The sequence below is a fragment of the Syngnathoides biaculeatus genome, chromosome 2, assembly GCF_019802595.1.
Source record: "Syngnathoides biaculeatus isolate LvHL_M chromosome 2, ASM1980259v1, whole genome shotgun sequence".
NCBI classification, from domain to species: Eukaryota; Metazoa; Chordata; class Actinopteri; order Syngnathiformes; family Syngnathidae; genus Syngnathoides; species Syngnathoides biaculeatus.
Genome location: NC_084641.1, coordinates 22501459 through 22527259, shown reverse-complemented (window position 1 = coordinate 22527259; position 25801 = coordinate 22501459). Strand labels below are relative to the sequence as shown.

Here is a 25801-nt window from a genome sequence, read left to right as displayed (position 1 = left end):
ACAGTTCTGAGGACCCGGGTTCAATCCCGTTCCCGCTTCCGTGGAGTTTGCATGTCCTCCCCTTTCCCTTCTCTGGGAACTCCTCCTCCTCCCACATCCCAAAAACATGCAAAATTAACTGGACACTCTAAATTGACCCTAGGTGTGATTGTGAGTGCAACTGTTGTCTGTCTCGGTGTGCCCTGCGATTGGCTGGCAACCAGTTCAGGGTGTACCCCCCCTCCTGCCCGTTGACAGCTGGGATAGGCTCCCGCACTCCCCGCGACCCTTGTGAGGATAACCGGCTAAGAATGGATGGATGGATGGATGGATGGATGGATGGATGGATGGATGGATGGATGGATGGATGGTGGATGGATGGATGGATGGCCAAAAGTGGAACTGTTGGGCGCACCAAATCGGCAGATCCTTTATGCAGGTGCAAAAACTAAACATACAGACAAAGAAGAAGTACTGACTGCGAAACAAGGACAAAGCTTTGTTATGTTCAGGGCTGCTTTGTTACATCTCACACAGGGACTCTCTCTTGGATCTGTACAGGGTGCAGTGAAAGACTAAAAACATATCAAGGCATTCTGGAGTGAAATCTGCTACCCGCTGTCAAAAAAAAGTTGCAGGTCATGAGTCCTCCAATAGCAGCACACATCTGAAAACACCAGAGAATGACTCGGAACAACAACAAGAACAAAAATCAGACTACAAGTAAGTGCAACGAATTTGCTTGTTATTTTAGTGATAAAATACTTACATAATCTATCAGGTTAAATACAGGACAAATCATCAAAATGATAAAACGATACCACGTCTGAAACCACAAAGGGAAAACACCTTACTGTCACAGAATTTTATATTATTAACAAAAAAAACTGTCGAGAAAGAGGTTGGGCAGCCAAAACCATCAATGAGACGTCTTGACTCAATACCATCAGACTTTTTTTTAAAGCTTTTCCGCAGTCTGTGCTGGCTGATTTGCAGCAAATAAAAACTGGATGTGGTGAAGTTTTCTTCAATGAAACCACAACAAAACTTAGATAACTGTTTTGGCAAGAAAGAAAAGACGATTGTCATACCAAATCACTTACTAAAATTGCCTTCTACCATTTAAATTAATATATCCAATGTGAAGTCTTGCATGTGTCAAGCAGATCAGGACAAGCTCATCCATGCTTTTTATCTCAAGTAGACTTGACTATTGTAATGGTCTTTTGACCGGACTCCCAAAAAAGCAGCTCATTGAGCATGCTGCAGCTCAAGTTCTGACCAGTACTAATAGGTCCGAGCCAACCATTCCAATTCTAAAGTCCGTACACTGACTTCCAGTCATCTTTAGAATATATTTTAAAATTCTGCTACTGGTCTATACATCATTAAATGATAACAAATGAAAGAAATGCTCGTGGGCTATAAACCGAATATCACTCTGAGATCGACAAACTTGGGTCAAATATTGGAGCATAGAGTGCAAAGCAAAAATGGTGAAGCAGCATTTGGCTATTCTGCTGCACACTAATGGAATCAGATACCAACAGAAGTGACATCAGCCCCAAGCGTACATGTTAAAACTCATTTTTCCTCATGCTTTTTAAAAGTATTTTTACTAGTATTATAATTGAAATATCTTGCTCTGTATACTATTTTAGTCGTACTCTTGTTTTTTTCCTCTGTTTTAAATGTTTATAAGAAGTTATTTTGATGTTTTTAAATGCTTTTAATCATGTAAAATACAACGAGTTACCTTGTGCATGAGATGCACTACAGAATTAAATTTGCTTTGCTTTGCTTCACTTGAGTCCTGTTTAATGTCCTATTGAACATCCAAGGAAGCAACTGAAGCACGAGAACTTGACCAAAATATTTGTCAACATGTACACATCTCATTGAGGGTTAGTTTGTTTCATTGCAGTAATTGCAGTCACTCAAATCAATCAAGTCTTCTTCTTTTCCTTTCGTCTTGTCCCATTTGGGGTCGGCACCATCCTAAACTCAGTTGTAGGCTCTGTGCATTCCTGTTCTTCTTCTGCTAAAGAATTCGCTTGTCATGAGCAAGGCTTGGCCACTGCCAAGAGGGGCGTGGCCAGGTCACTGCTCTGGGCGGTGACGCCTGTCACCGGTCACAGCTGTTTCACATTCGGACTGTAATTAGACAGGCATTTAAGTTGGAGTTTATGTCACTGGCATTTGCCATTTCTTTGCTTTGTCTTAGTGAGTATGGTTGATCGCATCCCAGGTTACTCTGCTACTTAGCTTCATAGTCATCGAAACCTGTTTCTCGTTTTTGGATTCTGCTTTCTTGGACTGTGTACTTGGGCATCTTTTCAGTTGAGAATAAAAGCCACTGAACATTATGCCTTTGCCTGGGAGTCCTGCATTTTGGTCCACCTACGTGCAGCCGGGATGTGACATCGATTTACACCTCTTCTTTGTATTGGACCTATAGTAGCTGAATTTTCACTGATGCCCTGCCGGTTGACGGTATGGATGGATGGACGCTCTTAATCCAGGCCACGACCGATCCGGTGTGGTATTCTTCAGATGAACGTGCATTTTTGTTTGGCAAAGTTTTAAGAGGGATGCCCTTCCTGACGCATTTATCGGGGCTTGGGACCGGCCAAAAGATTGCACTGGCTTGTGTCCCCATAGGGCTGCATTCAAATCAATGAAGTATTTTTTGTCAATTTTTGTTGTTAGTGTGTTGTTGAAATAGAGCCCGAAAGTAATGCCTGATTTTCATTAGTTCATCCTCAGTAATATACCGTTATTACTTTTGTTCCTTTCAGTTACTACTATGGCCATTTTCTTTTGTTTCATTTTCCACATGTACGTATGTAATTTGGGAATCATATTAAAAACCCTCCAGGAACATGCAAACAGCGCGTGTGCAAAACCATCATTTAGATGGCCTTAAGATTGTCACATTAAAATGTTTTTGCTGGGATTTGGTTCTCCAAGAGGCTGTAATGAGGAAGTAACTAAGTGTGAATTGGTGTTGAGCTGGTAACTGCGCTCATTCACCAGTGCCACTGTTAATAGCTGCAATCATGTTTCACCGTGCAGCAGTTCACTTTGAAAATTTTCTACATTCATGAGCATTCATTTGGAAGTAGTCAACACCTCTATGGCATTGCATTGCCTCATACACAAGCTTGAATGTACAAATATAAGTATGCTGTTTGATAACATAGAATAACAATACTGCTTTGAAGTTTTGAAATCTTTGTACAAAATGGGGTAGAAGGGCAAATAATGTGAAGTTTTGCCAATGTGAGAGACAATCCTGATTGAAATGTCGATACAGAACTATTTTTATACACTGGCTAAAGACCAAAGAATATACGTTTCTCATCATCCAAGGGTATTTTTCCATCCATCCATCCATTTCCTACCGCTTTACCAGATCAGGTTGCGGGGGAAGTAGCTTCAGCAGGGATACCCAGACTTCCCTTTCCCCAGCCACTTCTTCCAGCTCATCCGGAGGGATCCCGAGGTGTTCCCAGGCCAGCCTAGAGACATTAGTCCCTCCAGCATGTCCTGGGTCGTCCCTGGGGTCTCTTTCCGGTGGGACATGCCTGGAACACCTCACCAGGGAGGTGTCTGGGAGGCCTCCAAATCAGATGCCCCAGCCACCTTATCTGGCTCCTCTCAATGCGGAGGAGCAGGGGCTGACCGAGCTTCTCACGCTATCTCTAATGGAGAGCCTGGACACCTTGCGGGGGAAACTCCTTTCGGCCGCTTATATCCGGGATCTTGTTCTTTTGGTCACGACCCACAGCTCGTGCCCATAGGTGAGGGTAGGAACGTAGATCGACTGGTAAAGTGAGAGCTTCGCCTTTTGACTTAGCTCCCTCTTTACCACAATTGACTGATACAAAGTCTGCGTCACTGCAGACGCTGCACTGATCCATCTGTCGATCTCCCGCTCCATTCTTCTCTCACTCGTGAACAAGACCCGAAAAGTTACTGTATGAACAAAATTGGTGACAAAGGGCAGCCTTGGTAGAGTCCATCTCTCATCAGAAAGGAGTCCGACTTATTGTCGGCAATGCGGACCAAACGGTCGTATAGCGACCGTATAGCTCGTATCAAGGGGTTTCGTACCCCATACTCCCGAAGAACCCCCCACAGGACTCCCCGAGGGACACGGTCGAACGCTTTCTCCAATTCCACAAAACACATGTAGACTGGTTGGGCAAACTCCCATGCACCCTCGAGGATCCTGCCAAGGCCGGTATTTCTCCCAAAAATGTGCCACAACCAACCATGTGACAATGCTTTTGTTGGTCAGCGTACTGTCAGAATGTAAACAGGAAAACAGCACAAATAAGGAAAACATGAAGTAAACCTGGCCCTTGTAGAGAACTATCATTATTACAGGTACCATATATCAGGACAAAGTACACTTGTTTGCTTGTATACAAATAGATACATACAATACAGTATTTCGTGATCTTCCTATATAGCTCATACTCCACTATTCAGTAGTAGCGTGTCAAGTTTGCTTCACCTCCCCCTTACCCACTCCAAACACACACATACACTCACACAAAGATTCTCTGGCCGTGACAGGATCAGGTAGCCTGGACAACTATCCAGAATACAGCCATATATCTGAAATGATTTCATTCAGAATCACCCACATCCCCCACAGATGCTATGTCTGCATCGATTTTTGCTGGATTCACAGAGTAGCATTAGCTAAGAGCGTTAGCTAAGATTTTGATGGGGCCGACATACCGGTGGGCTTGGTGAAGTTGTTGATGCAGTAGCGGTGTGGGGTATTCGTGTAAGGTGATGTTTCCATTTCCCACATCCACGCAATGAAGTGCTGTGAAAGTGAAGTCAAGTGAAGTGCACAATAAAGCGCTGCCTCCATTAGTAAAAAGGATGTTACCATTTCAATAGATGCATTTTTTTCTCCACATTTTTGAGCGCTCCCCTTATCGCAATGCTCGGGCTCCAGCCCTGGTCGTCATGGTGACAAAAGCAGTACGGTATAAGGGGCAGGATGTACAGTCGCTTACTTGCATGAGATAATAAAGGCAACTTCATTTCAGCGAGACGAGAAATAGCTTGTGCAATGTAGATAACAATTTGTCATTTGTGGTGTATTTTGCCAAAAGAATGTCACACACGTCCTATTAAAACACTTGGGAACTGTAATAAATCTTGAAAAATGTCCACTTTATGCATACGTCTTGCAAATGATCCTCCGTCCTTGTTCCTGCTCGTACACCTGATTGGTTCATTTGCCGATTGGAGGGGATAAAGGACAGATCGCCGTGTCACGACCACAACTACGAAAAAAGCGTATGGCATGTTTGCTGTGTTTCCTCCTCATCAAATCAACCACACTGAGTTGGAAAATAGCTGATATGGCATCATACATGCTTTTCTTTTGAAGGGCCACTGTGGACAAATTTCTAAAACATCGATGTCAAAGTCAAGGCCCGGGGGCTAGATCTGGCCCGCCACATGATTTCATGTGGCCCGCGGAGGAAAATCATGTCTATCAACTTGCATGATTTTTTGTTCAAACCTGTAGGGAAATTTCACATTGTCATTTCTTAAATAATAACATAGAGCAATTACAACCATTTTTGTGTTACCATACAACAATAGTTGGAAAAACTTCATTTCTGATTCCAAAACTAGTTCATGAATTTCGTGTGTGAATATGGTGAGGCAGTTAAAGATTTTTATCGTTTAACAGCCATAACGGCCCTTTGAGGGAAACCGCAAGTACAATGTGTCCCGCGACAAAAATGAGTTTGACACCCCTGTTCTAAGACATCGCTTGTCGACAAACGGCGCCTGAATAAAGTCACATACAAAAGTGCTGGCACGTATCAGCTCTAGCATGAGAGCGAAACAATGTAGTCTACCAACAACAAGATGTCCACCATGCCCAAGGGGATGGTGGTTCATCATTTGCGGATAAATTGGCAGCTGAAATGGACCCAACAACATTTGAGAAATTCACTTGCTGGCAATGAGGCGCAGGTGGATGGGCTCACCGTTTTCTGAGACAGGGAGTATGGAAAAAAATAAAACTAGTTCCGCAGACGTGGTTGATGATGGATAGAGACGGGTCAGCTCCAGCTTTTCTACTCGTTTCTTTGGCATTTCTGTGCACCAACTTTATCTTGATTGAAATTTATACGGCTGCCAGTGAGAAATTATTGTAGCCTGTCAAGTTGATGATTAGATATATTGTACATGTACCAGTAAACATTTTAGTATTCATTGTTAATAAGCATGTCTAATACATACATCTAATTCAAATTGATGGAAATATCAGCTTGTTCGTCAGTTTCTGTAATTATCAAGTTAAAGTCAAAAAAAGACCCACTGGTGGTTTAGCAGTGCTACTTTTTTTTTTTTTTTTTTTAGAAGTTCTGATGTTAACCCATTCATGGGCATGGTGGCAATTTTTTGCCTTATTGAGATAAAAGTCTCCTAACAGGCCACAATCAAGGAAATAACGCTTCTTTTTTGTTTAATGCATAAAACAAAGGGCAAATAAGATGTACCCTCCCGTGGGCAGTGTCCCAAAACTGGGACGGGTATGTTATCCGTTCTGTGTAGTGGTACATACTAGAGATATGTTTATTCATGAATTCTTATTCTAGAATGACACTTACGCTTTAATAATACCGATGGATTAGCATTTTGAAGACAAGCTTGTTTGCATACTGACCTTTCTCCCTTTTTTCTCTTGGAAAACACTTCAAGTGTACTTAAGGCAGCCATGTTAGGTCAGGAAGGAAAGGGAAATAACTCCGTGCTAACTTTGACCGATGAGTTCTCCTTTCCTGATACCAAATTATAGCTTCAGATTAACACACTTAAATATTTCAATATACTGAAGGATATAATGCGTAAAAATCATGATGTCCCAAAAATGGGGCACTCCCCACGAATGGGATTTATACCAATACCTATGCCCATTGTACGAATGAGTCTTAATTCTCTGAATCCAAGTACTCAAACATTTTGGCAGCATAACTGTTGTCTTTGCAAACATTTATTTCGACCAAGCACAGCTGCTGCTCAATCAAAAACAAAATGAAAGGGCTGCACGACAAACACGGTGCTCGACGGTGTGTCGCGTGGTTATTAGTGACCACTTTAAATGACCTGCCCGGTGACAGCAACCAATGTGGACCGTTGCATTTAGAAAATGTAAGAAAAAACTGTTTATAAATGTTGTTGTTGCTTCCTGATTTGAGCCAGATGGTCCTGCATAAATTAAATGTGATGCTCATCACCTCAAGGCTGAAACGTCACTGGTCAAATGAGACTGCGAGACATCAGGTAGGTTAATGAAGCCCGTCAACCGATATTAAGGGTTGTCGAAAATGGGCAAATGGGCCGTTTCATGCTCTCCAGTCACCGGCGTTATTGCGTCCATAACACTTGACCTCGGCGAGCATCGGCCGAGTTAATATGGCCTACGTCCCAGTCCAGTGAGCTGAGGAGCCGCGTGGTGATGAACACATGTCGAAAGATGGAGGAGGGATGCAAGATCAGCTTGAGGGTCTGTCGGGCAAAAGAAAATGAATAGCATGGACAGCATTGAAAAGATGTCTGAGGCACATTTTATCTTGTAAACTCTGTGAAGGACAATGCATTGGAACTGAGATGTTACTTACTGACTGTGAATAGTACACGGTGAGCACAAAATCAAGTAGGGAATGTCAAAAAATATGTTTTACAAAGATACAATTTTAAGTCTTGTTGTTTTTTATATCTTGATAAGCCATGATTAATATTTCCTGTTTCCCCACTTTTACTTTATCAATGACGCTAACGCTAATGCTAACTCCAGAGAGGCCTACATTGGACCAGAAAGAAGAAGACTACAATGAGGACCGTGAATAAACGGGTCCGAGCAGGTTGGAACAGCTGGCGGAAGGTGTCTGGTGTGTTATGTGACAGAAGAGTGTCTGCTAGGATGAAGGGCAAAGTTTACAAAACAGTGGTGAGGCCGGTCACGATGTACGGATTAGAGACAACAGGAAGCAGAACTGGAGGTAGCAGAAACGAAGATGTTGAGGTTCTCGGTCGGAGCGAGCAGGTTGGTGAAATTAGAAATGAGCTCATTAGAGGGACAGCCAAAGTTGGATGTTTTGGAGACAAGGTTAGAGAGACCAGACTTCGGTGGTTTAGACATGTTCAGCGGCAAGAGAGAGTGGGTATATTGGTAGAAGGGCACAAAGGATGGAGCTGCCAGGCAAACAAGTGAGAGAGGGAGACCAAAGAAAAGGTTGATGGATGCTGTGAGGGAGTACATGAAGACTGTGGGTCCACTTGGATGGAAAAAGATGAGACGCTGTGGCAACCCCTAACGGGACAAGCCGAAAGGAAAAGAAGAAGACTTTATAAATGAGTCCCACTGTAAGCATTGTCAGAAAATCAACCCAACTAGTAAGTAGTTATGGTAGCTCATTTTATTGGGTTAAAAAAAAAAAAAAAAAAAAACATCATTAAGGTTTTATGGATTCCCAGTGGAATCGATGTGCTTGTTACTCTAAATTTAAATGAAGTTTTAGAGAAATGCGTTGAGTTCATTTTCCTTTTGAAATGTTGTAAATTAGGAACATAACGACTCTCTCCCCTCTCTCGTCAACAACACTTTGCCATTGTGGACGATTTTATCAGCACAAGAGTGATACAAACTGGGATTTTGCAATGTATTTTTGCGGGCTATTACAGTGGATGACCCATCTCTCAGGTACCACTTAGTAAATGTGAACCATCCATTTCAGCGTCGGACTCATTAAAGCCTGATGCTTTCTGCAGCGGTACAAAAATACTCCACCATGGTCCTGCACATCAAGTGCTGGGAAACTACTCCACAGTGATGAATAAGTGGATATTCACACCATTATGAAAATGGACCATCCTCATGTTGAGGAGTTTTACATTGGACATGCGCCGCTCCAGATGTATTTTTATGAGGAGGAAGGTAACGGCAGTACGAAGATAGGAGAGCAGCGAGACCAAAGGCCTGAGGGGAGGTCTTGGAAAGACTTGAGTTGAACAATATCCTGTTGGGTAAGGGGTGGAAATAACAGCCATCACAATCATCATAGAGATGCATCAACGCCATATAACCTCTTCAATGATGGCATTTATTTTTTAATTCAATGTCTACATTTAATAAAATAGCAAAATATAAACATTTTAATAAAATCACATCTTCCTGTATGGATGTGTTTTTGTAGTCATTCCCTTCTGTGTAGTCTTGCTGGTTCTCCGCCTTCATTGTGAAGTAAAGTCCCCTTAAGATGTGCCTGCATGTGCAAAATACACAGTGCAAAATACACAGTACAACTATTAATGCTAACGTTAGCGCTGGTTCCTTCGGCCAAAAGTATTTTGGTGATTAACGAGATTTATCAGCGAGACAATCCAGCCTCTCTTCCATTTCTTCAATGAGGTTTTTTAAAAAAATAAAATAAAACCAGCTGGTCAAGAAATGCGGTCTTAATTCAAAGAAATTAAAATGACAATGCTAAATGCACTTGCATTTTGCATCTACACCATCACAGTGGCTTTACAAGGTGTCACATTTACCTATTCACACACACTTTCACACATTAACGGGCAAAGCGCTGCCAGGCCCACCGGGGAAGAATGTACAGACGGTCGAAACTGGGATTCAAACCGTTGAATCTTCGGTCACTGGACTGAGCCACAGCAGCCCCAACATGTCAACGCTAACAAGTCGAATACCAACTGCTAACATGCAATACAGGAGCGAGAGCTCTCTCATCTGTAATGTAGACATTTGCGTCACATCGGTTTATTGTTTTCTTCCCGTGATTTGGGTTGTGAACAAGTATGTTTCTCTATCACTTTGCTCCTGCATCGTGTCAGCTGTCGCTAAACTAATTTTCACAGAAATCAGTCCGCTCTCGATGAGAATCCCCGTTTGAATAAACGATTGAATCAGAACGGCTCGGTGGCTTCGGTGTGGGCGTAACGCTTCAGATTAGCACTTGCTCTGACTGAACATCGCAAGGAGAGCAGAACATTAAGAACATCGATTGATTGATTCACTCAACTGGGGCACCGGCATCTTATCCGGCCATTCGTACTGCTTCTGAGCTTTGAATTGTGGTCTTTCAGCTTCTTATTGCAGATGTTTATTTAGATTATCTGGATCGGATAATGTGCATTTTGCAGTGTTGGGTTCATTTGATGAGAAGTCTATTCAATAACCATTAGCCTTGAATTATAGTTAATCTGTTTCTCTCCAGGATAGACCACTTGGGACCTAAATCACACTTTTTGAATGACTAAAACAAAACTGCACATCAACTTTTTGTTGGTCATGATAAGATGCCATTGATAACAAAAGAAGACCACAAATGACACATGGGCATAAAGCCTGAGTTTACCTACAAAGAGCAGATGGAGGGTGTTTCTTGGAAATATGTTTTACAGTTCTTCTTGTGCTTACATTTCTGCATTCAAAAAAAAAAAACAAACAAACAGCATTTACATTTGTTCTTTCATAATGAGTAATATTAAAAATATGCCCGAAGTACAGGATATGTTGCCTCTACAGAGACGTTGCTTGGGAAAAAAAAAAAAAAAGTTAGCCAAACATCAAAGGGAAAACCAAACCAATGAGTTAGAGGGAAACTGAGCTTTGGAGAAGTGAGAATAATTCTCTGGTTGTCACTGCAGGCTTTTCTATTCCAAACCCAGCGGATGATTTATGAGATACGCGTGCGTTATCGAACGAGACAGAGATTTGTTACTGTGCTTGTAGTTTGCAGAGGTGTAAAACTGCACCGCATCGTGCTGAGAAGCGTTTGTAATGTTTCACTCATGTATCCACATTTCGTATCCAATGTTTTGGTGGTGTATTACAGTCCGCTTGTACCAGTACACCGCTAAAACTACAATAAGTCATGTACAATATGACATTTTTCCTGGCCAGACCGCTTCTCATTCCATTTTGAGTATTGTAATTTTGGATTTGTGTTTAGTCAGTATATATGTATGTCTGAATTTATGTATTTATTTATCTTGAGGGTGCATTTTGGATTTCATTCTTTTTCAATTACATGTTGCACACTGCCTTGTACCTGCTCGTGCCTTTTCCTCTTCCATCAACAGCAAACTGACACTACCACTCTGACAGTGCCATTAAAATTGAGTGTTAATGTATTTACCGGCGGCACAGTTGATCAGCTGGTAAAGAGTTGGCTTCACAGTTCTGAGGACCCGGGTTTGATCCCGGCCCCCCCTGTGTGAAGTTTGCATGTTCTCCCCGTGCCTGTGTGGATTTTCTTTGGGCACTCCGGTTTCCTCCCACATCCCAAAAACATGCAACATTAATTGGACACTCTAAATTGCCCCAAGGTGTGATTGTGAGTGTGGCTGTTTGTCTCCATGTGCCCTGCGATTGGCTGACAACCGGTTCAGGGTGTACCCCGCCTCCTGCCCGTTGACAGCCAGGATAGGCTCCAGCACTCCCCGCGACCCTGGTGTGGATAAGCCGCTAAGAAAATGAATGGATGTATTTACCAAAAGTTCCAGGATTGAACCGGTGACCTCAGAACTGTGAGGCCAACGCTTTCTAGCTGACCTATGTTATAATGTCCGTTGAAAATAAAACGGTTGATACAATATAATAAAACATGATAAGAAAGCAATATTTACTACTACTACTAATCGAGCCAAACATTTCTATACTGCTTATCCTCACCAGGGTTAGGGTTAGAGAACCACAGAACTCATTTGTAAAAAGGCAGATTCAGCTCTGATCATTTGATGCATTATCCATTGAATTTGTATGCATTACCATTCCAGTACTTAAAATAGCTTTGTATCCTATTGGCTGAATATTCCGGACAATAAAATGCATTAATAGTCCGGCTATGAGCTATGAAAAACCGTTGTTGCTATGATGGTGTCTTGCTTCATCTTTTACAACTACACAGCCGCTTAAATAGAAAGTTGCGATTAAATGTTGACGCCTCCGTTTCAGTGTGCATGTGTGTGTGGGCTCAACCATCCGCAGATACGCACACACATACTCCATTAGGAATCAGGGTTGTTGTCTCCTGCTGCAGCTCAACTCTCATAAAAGCAATAGTGCAGCTGAGGACAATTCTCTTTCTCTGCTCCACTTGCAGATGCTGCACATCCCCCCCACCCCCAGCCATACGGAGACCTCTCCTTTGCTTTCTTACCGTCTTACTTTCTGCCTCTGCTTTTCTCTCATGTCCATTTCATATTTCATGGCCAGCCCCACTTTCCTCCCTCCTCATCTCTCTTTTAAACACTGGTCATCTTGCAGAAATCAGTGCCAGAAAAAAAAAAATTAAGAGTTTCATTTTACAACCTATCATTGTCGGCAAAGAGCAGCCCCACGTCTAAACTAGATAATACTAGCAAAAGTGTCCAGTCAAATCCTCATTTAAAAGGGCAAGGAGGGATAACAGTGGTAAGGTTAAAGGTTAAGTGTCATCCCTATAAACATTCTAAAATAAATATCGTAATGAAAAATACATACAACGTTATTCACTTCAATGTCTATACGAAAACAGAAATATGAGCGTAGAGCATGTCATCCATGGTCAAAGTTGCGGATTCAACATCGAAGTGGTCGCCATATTGCCTGCAACGTCTGTTCATTCCGTCACACCGTGACATTCACCATTGAAAGCACGCTCTGTCACCTACTATGGGACACGGAAGCTCTTTTCAAAGAAGAGAACATCTCGCAATCGAGTGAAGTGACCGGGGCAATATTATCCTATCGTTTCAACCCATATTTAGATGATATGCGGATCACTTCTAACTAACAACAGACTCCCAGACAGTATGTATGAGCCAGCCACCCCGGCCGAAGCCGTCCGCCGCAGACGGGGTGCCGGCGAAGCCGTCCACCACAGACGCAATCGAGTGAAGTGACCAGGGCCAGTTACCCTATCATTTCGTTTCGTTTTGAGCCATAATTAGGTGACATGCGGATCACTTCTAACTTACAACAGACTCCCGGACAGTATGCATGAGCCACCCGGGTGGCGCCACGATGATCCACCCCGGCCGAAGCCGTCTGCGACGCCAATGGGTACATCGACACATTTGGCACCCCTCCCTTACATAGATGGATCTTTTGTTACATTCTGAGTGGATTACGTCACCCCCGACCCCAACTATCGTTTTTTTTTAGTAGCTGTATACACACCTACCTGTCATTTGTAACCCACGAAGCTCTCGTCCTTTGCACCCGTGCAATCCATTTTTCACAGCAAACCAGGTCTCTTGCAAACTTATGAAGGGTAAATCCATCCTCCCGCGTGTTCAAGCAATGCTCAGCAATGCAACGAGCCGGCTAACACGAAGGAACAATGAGCGACCTACCTGCAGGTAAAACTAATAGAAACAAACAAGTCCACTGGAGGGCGCTCCTGCCCCGTACATCACTTCCTGCTTCTTCTCGAAAACAAATCCCTCGAGAGGATTTTCATGGCGGGAGTCACAAAAAGCTGTATACGTCAAAATCATGTTTTGTGGTGAAAAAACGCATGGGTCCAAGTCGGCCCCAGTTTTTTCATTAATAACATACTAAAAATCATGCATTTCATGACAGTGGCCCTTTAAGTTAGCTTTTCTGTTTCTTTTTTTGCATTGAGGAAGAAAATGTAGAAAGCTTTTTTTTTTGTTTGTTTGTTTTTAATCACAGTGGTATCTGCTTGTACTTGTTACTATCCCATGTGAAGGTAACAGAAACCAAAGCATCTTCTTTTCTGCCCTATTTTTGACTGCTTACTGTATACAGGATCAGGAATAAGGTGGCATAAGAAAATAATAAAAATCCCTTGAGCCTTTGTTGTTGCATGTAGGTTGGATCAGCCTTTTCAAGATGCTATTTAATATTGCATGATATCGTCATCATTATCACTCTCTATCGCCTCAGTTTAGCTCAAAATCCACCACTCCTAGAATCACTCCATATTATGCACATGAGGAGATTTTGCAACAGCGCCATGCTATATTATTCATTAGGCTCTTGCGTGTGTCGACTGGCAGATGGTAGCGGTGGAGCCATTGCGATGTGGAAGGCACCATTGCCGCTAATTGCCTTGCATATCGCTGATAATGAGTGTCAATGTAAGGAGAGTAACCTCGGGGGCGCCGGGGGCCAGGGGGAGGTGCAGAAGAATCGAAGCGCAAGTAAATGCGTACGCATGGGTATATACTGTACACACACAGGACACAATGTTATATATTAAAGCATCCACGTGAGCATACATATGGCCAAACATTTGTGCTTTCACGCATATACGTTATGAGACTTGATAGCACAAAAATATGATTATACCGCAGCAGAATGCTTACTGCTCAATTTATTTACATCTGTGCTATTATGATTAATTCAATCACCTACACGCTCCAAAGTGCTTCACATGCTGTACGTATATTCTAAGGGCGTTCAAATGATTGCAATTTTATTGTTCTATTTTTCTGTTCTGTTCATGCAATAAGGCAGGGGGCGGGAACCTTTTTCACCGAGAGAGCCATAAAAGCCAAATATTTTAAAATGTAATTTCAAAAGAGCCATACAATATTTTAAAAACTAAGTACAAGTGTATTTGCACGTTTATGTAAGATACTTTTGGAGTATAATAAGTCTCTGAATTCTTTTAAATAACATTGTTATGATGTGGGCAGCACGTTGGTTGAGTCTGGTAGAGCCTTGGCCTCACAGTTCTGAGGTCCCGGGTTCAATCCTGGACCCGAATGTGTAGAGTTTGCATGGTCTCCCCGTGCCTTCGTGGATTTCCTCCCACATTCCAAAAACATGCAACATTAATTGGACACTGTAAATTGCCCCTAGGTGTGATTCTGAGTTAGGGGCACTGTTGTGTGTCTCCATGTGCCCTGCGATTGGCTGGGAACCAGTTCAGGGTGTACCCTGCCTCCTGCCCATTGACAGCTGGAATAGGCTCCAGCATTCCCCACGACCTTGGATCGAACCCAGGTCCTCAGAACCGTGAGGCCAACGCTTTACCAGCTGAGTCACCGTGCCGCCGAAATGTGCTGTGTCTGTGTAGATAAATGCAATGCCGATGAACTTCTGCCTCAAGAGCGTCGTGACTCGTGATATGCTTTTGGGGGTAAGTCAAACTTGTGAACTCATTTTAAATGACATCAGGTGAGCGCGACTGTCAATTCAGCACGAAAAAGCAGAGCATCATTTTGAATTCACACGATCTTCAGAGTAAGCAAAAAAAAAAAAAACATAGCATTGTAGCAATGTAGACTGCAAAGTGTTGTTAGTCTTGTGCTTCTCTGCATTGTTTATTTCCTAAAAAGAAGCCAAACAATTGATGCTGCACTTTCCTAAAAAAAAATAACATATCCACGTTGCTTTATATTATTACATTTTTTATTTTGTAGAATGACACCCTGAGAACATAAGCTATCCTTTGGAAATTGTGTTTTCATCTCACAAGAGCTCAACAAGCATCAAATGTTACATGTTTCTTTTCACAATTTTGAGTTATGGGGTGTTGATGTTTGCTTTCATCAACATACCCCATGGATCATATTCAGAGCATATTTCCTGCACTGGGGAAATTGGCCCATTCGATGGGGCCAATGGATTACGTGCAGTGAGCCACCCATGATCCCACCCCACATACTGTTAAGCCAATAGCGAGCACAGCTTCCGTTACTTTGACAACCCGTGGTTCTGGTCTCACGAGCATAGGAAGTGCGGAAGTGCTGTCACCCAACGTCAATTGCAACACATATGTCACAACATTGCATTGCAATGACATTGCATATCTCTTATCAGAACTTAATTCTGCCGACCTGCTACTCGATGCTCACAATGGAGTTCCTGTTTCACTGGGTCGGTGGTTCTTTTGACCAGAAACTCATTGGCTGAGAAACTCTGGGGTGGTCATGGTGTTAATTCGTCCCCCTGTTTGATAACAGTGAGAAAATGGGCCTATTATCAAAAATGTTGTTGGTTTAACTACCACTTTGTGCGTGGGAAGGACCTCCAGAGAGCCAACTACAGTATTTGTATTTTAAAAAAAAAAAAAAAAAAAAACAATTGAAAGTGAATTTTCCATTGTATGTCTTTCAAGTTATTTTTAGGTTTTGACAGAGGTTGACATCTTTTTACTAATTAAATCCTTCATCCTGACAGACCGAGCGCGATATACACTGTATATGCGTTAATATAAACAGCAACAAATGTATTTTTCCACTAAAACTACAAAACAACTTCCCTTGTTTCATCCTGTGTTTCCCCCCAGGCCTGCTAGTTATGTGTCAGGCCCGTCTGTCATCCCTTCATCTTTTTCCTCAGTGGGTTCGACGACTCGCTGCTGCCTCGTCCTCCTCATCCTCCTCCTTCTGTCAATGTGCTTCCCTTCGTGCGGCACAAAAAGTCTGCCCATTCCATGGATTCAAGGACACTTCCTTCGCCACGCTATCTTGATGACTGTTTTTTGTCGTATTTTTTGCTGTGCCTGGTTTCAAATGCCTAAATAAGACCAATTTCCTCCATCTGCGCGTGTATCTGGCATAATAAACTCTCATCTACAACTCTGGGGGGGAAAAAAATTAAAAAATTAAGAGACCATTGCAAGATGAAACAATTAAAAGACAATAAGAGGACTCCAAATTCGAGGGTGTATTTCAAAGCCAAGTCTGCTTTCTATTCTTTCATCTTCTTTTCCTTTCGGCTTGTCCCATTAGAGGTCACCACAGCGTGTCATCTTTTTCCATCTAAGCCTATCTCCTGCATCTTCCTCTCTTAACACTGACTGCCCTCATAACCTCCCTCACAACATCCATCCACCTTTTCTTTGGTCTTCCTCTCGCTCTTTTGCCTGGGAGCTCCATCCTCAGCATCCTTCTACCAATATACTCACTCTCTCGCCTCTGAACATGTCCAAACCATCGAAGTCTGCTCCCTTGAATCTTGTCTCCAAAACATCCAACTTTGGCTGTCCCTCTAATGAGGTCATTTCTAATCCTATCCAACCTGTTCACTCCAAGCGAAAACCTCAAGCTCTTCATTTCTGCCACCTCCAGTTCTGCTTCCTGTTATTTCTTCAGCGCCACCGTCTCTAATCCGTACATCATGGCCGGCCTCACCACTGTTTTAGCGAGGGTGGACGACTTCAAATACTCGGCTACTTGCGCTCAAATACAGAGCAATGGAGGATGTGGTAAGGAAGTGAAGAAACGGGTCCAATCGGGGTGGGAACAGTTAGCGGAAGGTGTCTGGTGTTCTATGTGACAAAAGAGTCTCCGCTAGGATGAAGGGCAAAGTTTATAAAACAGTGGTGAGGCCGACCATGATGTACGGATTATATTCTGGTTTTTGTCTGCTTTCTATCTTGGTGTTAAAACCATAACAACAGAAAATGACAAAAACACTCAGATTTGTTGGCATAAATCAACTAATAATGATGCAATGTTTTTTTTGCCAGGGCTGTGAATTTATTCCAGTGACTGCATTTGGAGTCTAATTGATGTTTGTTTTTTTTTTTGTATATAAGTTTAATGACCCCCAAACTGATTATTTCTGCCCATTTGCTCTCGTGGAGAAAATTGTTTCCAAATCTTGACGAATATCTCAAATTGGATTAAGTGCACCCTCAGAGACAGTCAACGGTCAAATAAGTTTGACCTAAAAAGTAGACATTAGCTCCTTTCGCTGCGTTTATCTATTTTTTTCCCATAAATATGACATGTGACCAACTTTTAAATCTAATGTTTTCTCTCACTCATCAAGCTGACCAACTCCAGCCTGCCTTCGTTGAGACTTCGCTGAAGATCCACTTGGCTGGTGAATGAAAGAAGACTGCCCCCCTCTGGTTATAAGAACCGTCGAGACCAGAATATGCATCGCCACATAACACTGTACATGCTACTACATACAGTCGTGCACCGTGGTGTCTTGATTGCAGTACTTTGTTCCCTTTGAGACTAGAGGAATTATGTATGTATTTGAATCGCATCACAGATGCACAGTTTCAAAAAAAAAATATGATGTGATTTTACCTATCCACAAACAATAATTGTTTCAAACAGAAGCGGTTTTGAACACAATTCTGCTGGCCCAGTTCAACTTTACCTTGAAAGATAGTATGATTTGGTAAAATTCCATCCATTTTCTTTGTCGCTTATCCTCACAAGGGTCACAGGGAGTGCTGGAGACTATCCCAGCTGTCAACGGGCAGGAGGCGATGTACACCCTGAACTGGTTGCCAGCCAATCGCAGGGCACATGGAGACACACAACAGGCAAACTCACAATCACACCTAGGGGCAATTTAGAGTGTCCAATTAATGTTTCATGTTTTTGGGATGTGGGTGGAAACACACGCAAGCACGGGTAGAACATGCAAAGTCCACACAGGGAGGGCTGGGATTGAACCCAGGTCCTCAGAACTGTGAGGCCAATGCTTTCCAGCTGTGCCACCGTGCCGCCCACAAAATTATGATTATCATTATTGGTCGTAGTAGTAATATGCATGGTCGGTTAATCGGCCAGTGTAGCACACCTCTCGCCCAAAGAAAGTCGGGATAGGCTCCACCACACCTGCGACCCTGGTGAGAATAAGCAGTATGGAAATGTTTGGATCGATTAGTAGTATTGGTAAATATTGCTTTCATATCATGTTTTATGATGATTGTGTCAACCATTTTATTTTCAAAGGACATTATAACATAGGTCAGCCGGAAAGCGTTAGCGTCACAGTTCGGAGGTCCCGGGTTCAATCTCGGACCCGCCTGTGTGGAGTTTGTATGTTCTCCCCATGCCTGCGTGGGTTTTTTCTGGGCACTCCGGTTTCCTCCCACATCCCAAAGACGTGCATGGTAGGTTAATTGAAGACTCTAAATTGTCATTAGGTGTGATTGTGAGAGCGTCTGTTTGTCTCGATGTGCCCTGCGATTGCCTGGCAACCAGTTCAGGGTGTACGGTGCCTCCTGCCCGTTGACAGTTGGATAGGCTCCAGCTCTCCCGCAACCCTCGTGAGGATAAGCGGCTAAGAAAATGGAAGAAATTATAACACTGACCCTGTTCTGTCAGAGAAATATCATCATGAAATAAAATGATCAGCTCAGTAATGGCACCGACGTAAGAAACTTTTGTTGTCTATTGAATTAACAATGAATCCTCCTTGGAATAAATACGTAGAGTTCTGGTAAGATTTGAGTAAACTAAACAATATAAATCTCAATACTCAAATAGTGTGCGCTTTAAATGTTTGCATTATCTGCTCTGCATATAAATGAACGGCAGTTATTGTTTGACTGACAGCTCTTTAAACATTTTGAGACTGAGCAGATGGCTTCCCATGACTTTTGGAGGTAGCGTCAATCTGCTGCTGAATTTAAATTGGGAGGTTTTGGGCTGGATTCATCCTTTGGACGTATTAACTACATCAGCTAGAGTCCTGCGTGCTACATTTGGGATATTTAGCCATAGTTTAGGACTTTGACGGAATCCCAAACGCTTTTCGCCGTTCCCTGTCCGTTTTGTGCACTGACTCTTTATGTTTTTCAATTCACTACAAAGTGTGCAGTACATCATACAAAAGTAACAGAAAGTTGCCAGTTACATGTCTCCACACCGATGATACTACAGTACATCTGATAGCAAAACTTCGTCAGGCTGATGAAAATACATTAATGCAATGCATACGTTTCAAAATTGACAAAAATATGAGTGTAAAAGTAATGCAGAAAGTGCATTTTCTTTGCTCTCATGTTCATGTTTACAGTGAAGCGCAATTTACTTCTAGCCCATTCAAATATGAGCCTACTGGTACAATTTTTAATCAAAACAATAGACCCACTCAACACATACTACTTAAACCCGGAATCTTGTCGTTGTGAGACCATCCACCTTGCTGCCCCAGCCAAAACTCTTACGTATACTGTCGGTGAATCAGAATTTAGGTTTGGTGCGGGGATGATGAAACTTTCAGAGTTCATATGCACGTGAAGCACAGGGAGTTTCAAAACTGAAAACAACTCAGCAGTTACAGTTACTCGTCTTTGTAGAGGGGCTGACTCCAGCCTACCATAGAAATTGGGTCACCAGCAAAAAGGGAGAATGTCACGCTGAACGCATTGTGCTCAGGACCCCCAGGGAAGAAGAAACTGGCCTTATATCTTACTCACATACACGTGCATTTATTGTTATCATTTTTGTTTTCACCTTAAATGTTTTTTGTTTGAAATGCCGAGACTACTTTGCCTGTTCTACAACTTTGGGCCTATGTGCCACAGTAGCTTGTGTGTTTTGGGAAACTGAAACGAAGAAAAACAAATTTGAACGAGGTCAGTTCACTTCTCAGCTGAATCTAGCGAGTTATTTATAGCCATAATTTGATTTCTACCACTTCTCCTGTTGAGGATCACATGTGAACTTCAGTCTTTAACGGGATGAATAATCATTGTTTTTAATCGTGTCGCTCGGTCAGTCCTGTCCCAGTGGGCTTTGGGCGAGGGGCGAGTCATTAACTGTGAGTGCCAGTGATTTGCATTGAAAAGTGTTTGCTTAGCTAAAAACCACAAACCTGATTCGGCGTCTTGAGTTGAAGATGCTAAACAAAACTGATAAGTGAGTCATTTGTGTAGAAATCAGAACCACTTATTGCTTATATTGAGACAACACAGACCATCAAGTTCCAAATTGCACACAGTTAGAAGCATTTACAGGGCAAAATGCAAACATTAAATCACGATTGACTACTCAGCTCATCCTTCCTCTGGCTAAAACATATGCTTGAGGCCATAAAGGTCACAGTCGACAAAGATTACTTGGATACAGAGCAGCTCGACTGCATCTGTCCTGACCTTAGCAAAGAGATCAAATTAAGTACAGTACAACTGCAAAACGCAGAGGCTACAGCGCCCCCTGACCCTGACCAGGATAAGCGCTGTTGAAAAGGGAAAAGGGGAATTGCAAAAAGCAGTATGTCAAACATACAGTCCGTGTTTCCAACAGTCTTCTCTGCAGTGTGGTAAATTTTGAAGGCATATTTACTTTCACTTTACAGGCATGCTAATGAAATGCCACGTTGTATATCTTGAAATAACTTTATGGATATGGATTTAAAATTGAAATAGTGACTGTCCGGCCGGAGGCACTGAGATGCTGAGATATTGCTTATTTAATGGAAATTGATTTAGAAAGCACAACAGGTTGTGACAGCAGAAAAAAAAGCAACACTTTGGGCCCCATCACTGTAATGCCGCAATTGCACAATCTGATTTGTAACAAGGTCCCTGTCAGTCATGGGCGCTTGCAATCATTCATACTTTTCCCCCCTTACAGCACCACTGACCATAACCGAGGCCAAAACAAATAATAATAAACTATCCTCTATGCTCCACACATATGGTGGATATGACAATGGACCTTTCCGACTGGATATCTTGAGCTCCACCCCATTAGCTCCAGTTGCCATGTCCCACAAGCTTCCAAAATGGCCAAAATGAACAGAACAGGTTTGAAGTCGATTATTGTGTATTCCAGATAATATTGGGGTGGGTTTTTTGCCAAATACGTCACACTTGTCCAAGAGAGTTCTACAGAAAGGTCTGAAATATTTCATGCAAGGATATTGACACGGAATTAAGATTTTGGACAGAGCAGGACGCAATGTCAAAGTTACAGCGAAACGTTTGACGCCTCACAAACTTCATATTGAAATATAACAGGACAAAACACTGGCATCGTACTGCACATGTAAAGCAGGGTGAGTACTTTTTACTTGGAAAGATCATGAGTAATATTATTGTCGTCATGTACATTATGCAAATAACTGGGTGTATTCATTTGACTTGGCTCGTAATCAAACCCAGTGTTGTGTCTTAAAAGTCTGATGTGATACAAATGGGCAAATAGACATTTCTCTTGCATGACATGACATCGCTAACTCGACTCTTCGGCATTAAACATGACACACTTCATTCAGCAGGTCAGTGATGCACTAACAAAGTGAAAGTTTTTCTCCTGCAATGTATAAAGCACTGATAATAATTCAAACAAACTCAGAGAAGATACTTCTCCCTCACTTACTTTGAAACATACAGCCTTGTGTTTGTTGATATTGTCCACATTTAGCTGGACGTGCGCTCTTCCGCAAGCCTTAATCCATCATAGACACTTCATCAACTGTGTTTTAGGCTTTCGAAATTAAATCAACCGGGCCCCTTGTAATCTAGTCTGATATCTTTCAGCAAAATTGCACGTTCCCCAAGCGCATCTGGGGACCATTTTCTTCGTAACATTAACTTTTCCAAGCGCACGCTACTGACGACCAGTATTGCTTGTGGGAGAACATGGCGGCAGGGGCGTGTCAAGCCAGGTGCTAAGACAATGCGGCTATCTGATTGGCTATTATTGTACGAGTGATTGACAGGTCGGAAAGGTCCATTCCACATCCCTGTTCAAATGCCGACTCTGCTGAAATAATGTGTTTGCACTTGAAGTTTTTGTTCACAGAGTCACAGTGTTGGTCCAAAACCTTAAAGCGTCTGCTGAACGGGAGTAGACTTTGTTTCCGAAACAAGTCAACACCCAACTCCAACTCCTCATTTTTCCGTATCTTGCAGCTATTCTAGACCGTTCCACATTTGCAACACTATCCAGTCTATGATCATATGATACCAAGACAGCTTGGAAAACAGAAACGTGCTTCCAGCAGCAGACACTTCTCGAGCACTGTCGCTCGCCACACAGGAAGACTCGAGAGGAGCGATGGCGTTCATAAATTGAACATACAACAAGCATCCCGCACGCAACTCACTGACGAAAGGAGAGGAACACTTACCGACATTGATGACATTGGCTGACAGGAAGTGCCTGCAGGGGAGGCCGCCCATGCTCAAGACTGAATCGCTGTCCGTGGTCATGGTAGTCCTTGATCTCAGGGACAGGTTTGGTGATTGATTTGCAGCAGAAATTCTGGCTCCTCCAGCCTCTGTTAAAAGTGGGTCGTCGCGCTTGTGTGACAAAAGCTGTTGTCAAAACAACGCTCTCACTGTGTCCTTGAAGCTGACTTCATTTCCCAAAAAAAAATAAATAAATAAAAAAATCAGGCCAGTTTATACCAATTAAACAACTATAAAATTATTTGTTGGTCATCCTGCTGGCAAAAATATTTTGAGAGTTTAAGTTGAAAATTCAAAGTAGTCCAAACTGAAGTTCAGCTGCAGTGCATCAAGGTCACGAAGCATATTCCCATATATTTGGAAAGTATCTGATTTAAAAAAAAAAAAAAAAAAATCAAGCCTTGCAAGACAGTTCTGAATTACACAAGAGAGTCTTTAACAAAAACAAAAAAAAAACTCTGAAAAGGAGACAAAAACGGCCTTCCTACCAATCCTTTGTGACACACTGGAAATGATAAATGGGCTTCTTAAATGTTCTGCTCTGAGCCAGAAAAGAAACTTGTCTCGGGACACGAGGCTGCTCCAATTCCCTGCAACAGAGCCAGAGTAGAACACATAAATAGAGAGTATGAGAAAGATAATGAAAAAAAATTAAAACATTTGTCATATGTATAAGGATTATCACACAAATAAGCACAGTGGCTGTTGTCTTTTTAAATTTGAGTAAACTTTTCACCATATTGTACGCAGATCTACAATTAATCTGTGCTCTCAATCTTTAGTGTCAAAGAAAGTAGGACTTTATGAGTGGCAGCGTATTCATTTTGAAAAAGCCATCTACAGTGTGTTTGCAATTATGACGCGAGCACCTTGTGATCCGTGGTACCCGTGTCGTCAATTTGCAATTCGTGACTCAAATGGAGCGACTGCTACGCGTTCTGCGCACGACTCTCCAATCAGAGCTGAAAATGTGGCCGCGTCAAAATCCAGCAACCCATCCTTCTTCCACTTCCTCGTGTCTCATATCATGACAGTGTCACAAAAAGGTCACAGATTCAAAAACATCTGTCTAATTTCCATGGCTTAGCCTGTTCCTGGCGAGCTGGACTCTCTTCTAGCTGAATTTGGGCAAAACCAGTTTGCCAGTCAGTTGTTGGGCATTTGTTGCCAAACAAGCATTTCGACAGTCAGGTTCTACATTGCCAAGGCCACGCGATACAAATGTGTTTTATTCGCGCCTTTTATCTGGATCCATACCATTTATGCTACAGTACACTTTCCAAGGTTTCACATGTGTTCGTAAAGAAAATATCAAATGATGATGAAAGAATAAACTCTCTGGAATAAATCACTGAAGCACAAATGTGTTTTCATCGCAGGCCACATCGTAGTTCTGGTTTTATGTTTTAGGGTATTTTTTTTATGGTTTTAAAATATATGTCAGTGAAATATATCATTGTTAGAAAACGTAACGGCATGCAAAAAATGATTTGATAAATAGAGTGGGGCCCCAGCGATTACCAGTCCATTCTTCATAAATTCAGCTATTGCATATTTTTTCTATGTAACCAACCCTCATCTATGCGCGGAATCTCTGCATATTCTTGATCTCTTTCTGCCCTACATTGCACCATAGCCTCTGCAAATGTGTCAAGAAAGTAACTTTGCATGTTCTCCCCGTGTCTACGTGGGTTTCCTCCCACATCCCAAAATCATGCAACATTAATTGGACACTCTAAATTGCCCCTAGGTGTGATTATGAGTGCGGCTGTTGTCTGTCTCCACGTGCAGTGCGACCCGGCAACCAGTTCAGGGTGTACCCTGCCTTCTGCCCTTTGACAGCTGGGATAGGCTTTCAGCACTACCCGCGACCCTTGTGAGGATAAGCGGCTAAGAAGATGGCTGGATGGATTTGTCGTTTCACATGTACCTGTGGTGTAATTAAAGCAATAGCGTCTCCGATCACAGCCAGCTGACTTCCAAATTCGCTACACACTTTTCTTTATTGTGGCACATTTCTTCAGATGGTTCCCAACCGCTTCTTCTATGACAGCGGTGTCAAACTCATTTTTCTCATGGGCCACACTGTTGTTCCGGTTTTGTTTATTCATCTCATCATATTTACATCATCATTTTGAGAACTAGTTTTGGAATCACAAGTAAAGCGTAATGTGTTTTTCAACTATTCACGTTTGGTCACACAAAAATGCTTGTACTATCTCAACTTTATCATTTATGATTGCTGACAATTTGAAATTTTGGTACATATTTTTTACAGGAATCGTGGAAATTGACAATCGAGATTTGGCTTCGTGGGCCACATAAAATCAGGTGGTGGGCCACATCTGGCGCCCAGGCCTCGAGTTTGACACCTGTGTTCTATGACAATTGTGTCATAGTTTTCCATAATTCAATACAAACTAATTTAGTAGGGTAAATGTGTGAATCTTAATTGCTTTATGTATGGCAAAGAGTTGCCAATTGAATTTTTTTCCCGATGGTTTACCTCGCCCGATTTCACCCACTATTGTGCGGTGGGCTCAAGTCTCTTGTAATTCCGCCAGGTACCCGCTAAAAAGAGAACTACAGTCAAGTGCATCAGAGCACCATCTTAGCTATGGCCCCAAAATGGCTAAAAATGGTTTAACACTACCTTACCTTCAAACATTTATAATGAACCGTGTTTAGAAACAAATCAAATTTACTTTACAGTGTGTTTAAGGTGTTTTGTTTTTTTTTTTTTTGTATGGCCAAAAAAAAGATATCAGTGTTAGGTAAAACCTCAGTGTGAATAAAATACAGAAGTACAAATCACTTGGAAATCTTGTTTACTTACTTTGCGCCAAGGTCATAAAAAGATCGGATACTTTGCTGCAAAGCTTTAGTGTTCGAGATCT

The 25801-nt window shown here is 42.3% G+C and overlaps 1 long non-coding RNA gene across 1 annotated transcript; it reads left to right on the top strand.

Moving 5' to 3' along the window:
- Window positions 1-350: 350 nt before the first annotated feature.
- Window positions 351-19124, top strand: LOC133512118 (uncharacterized). Its single transcript, XR_009798104.1, has 3 exons — window positions 351-418; window positions 541-702; window positions 17786-19124. It is a non-coding gene; the product is annotated as an uncharacterized LOC133512118 (long non-coding RNA).
- Window positions 19125-25801: the final 6677 nt, after the last annotated feature.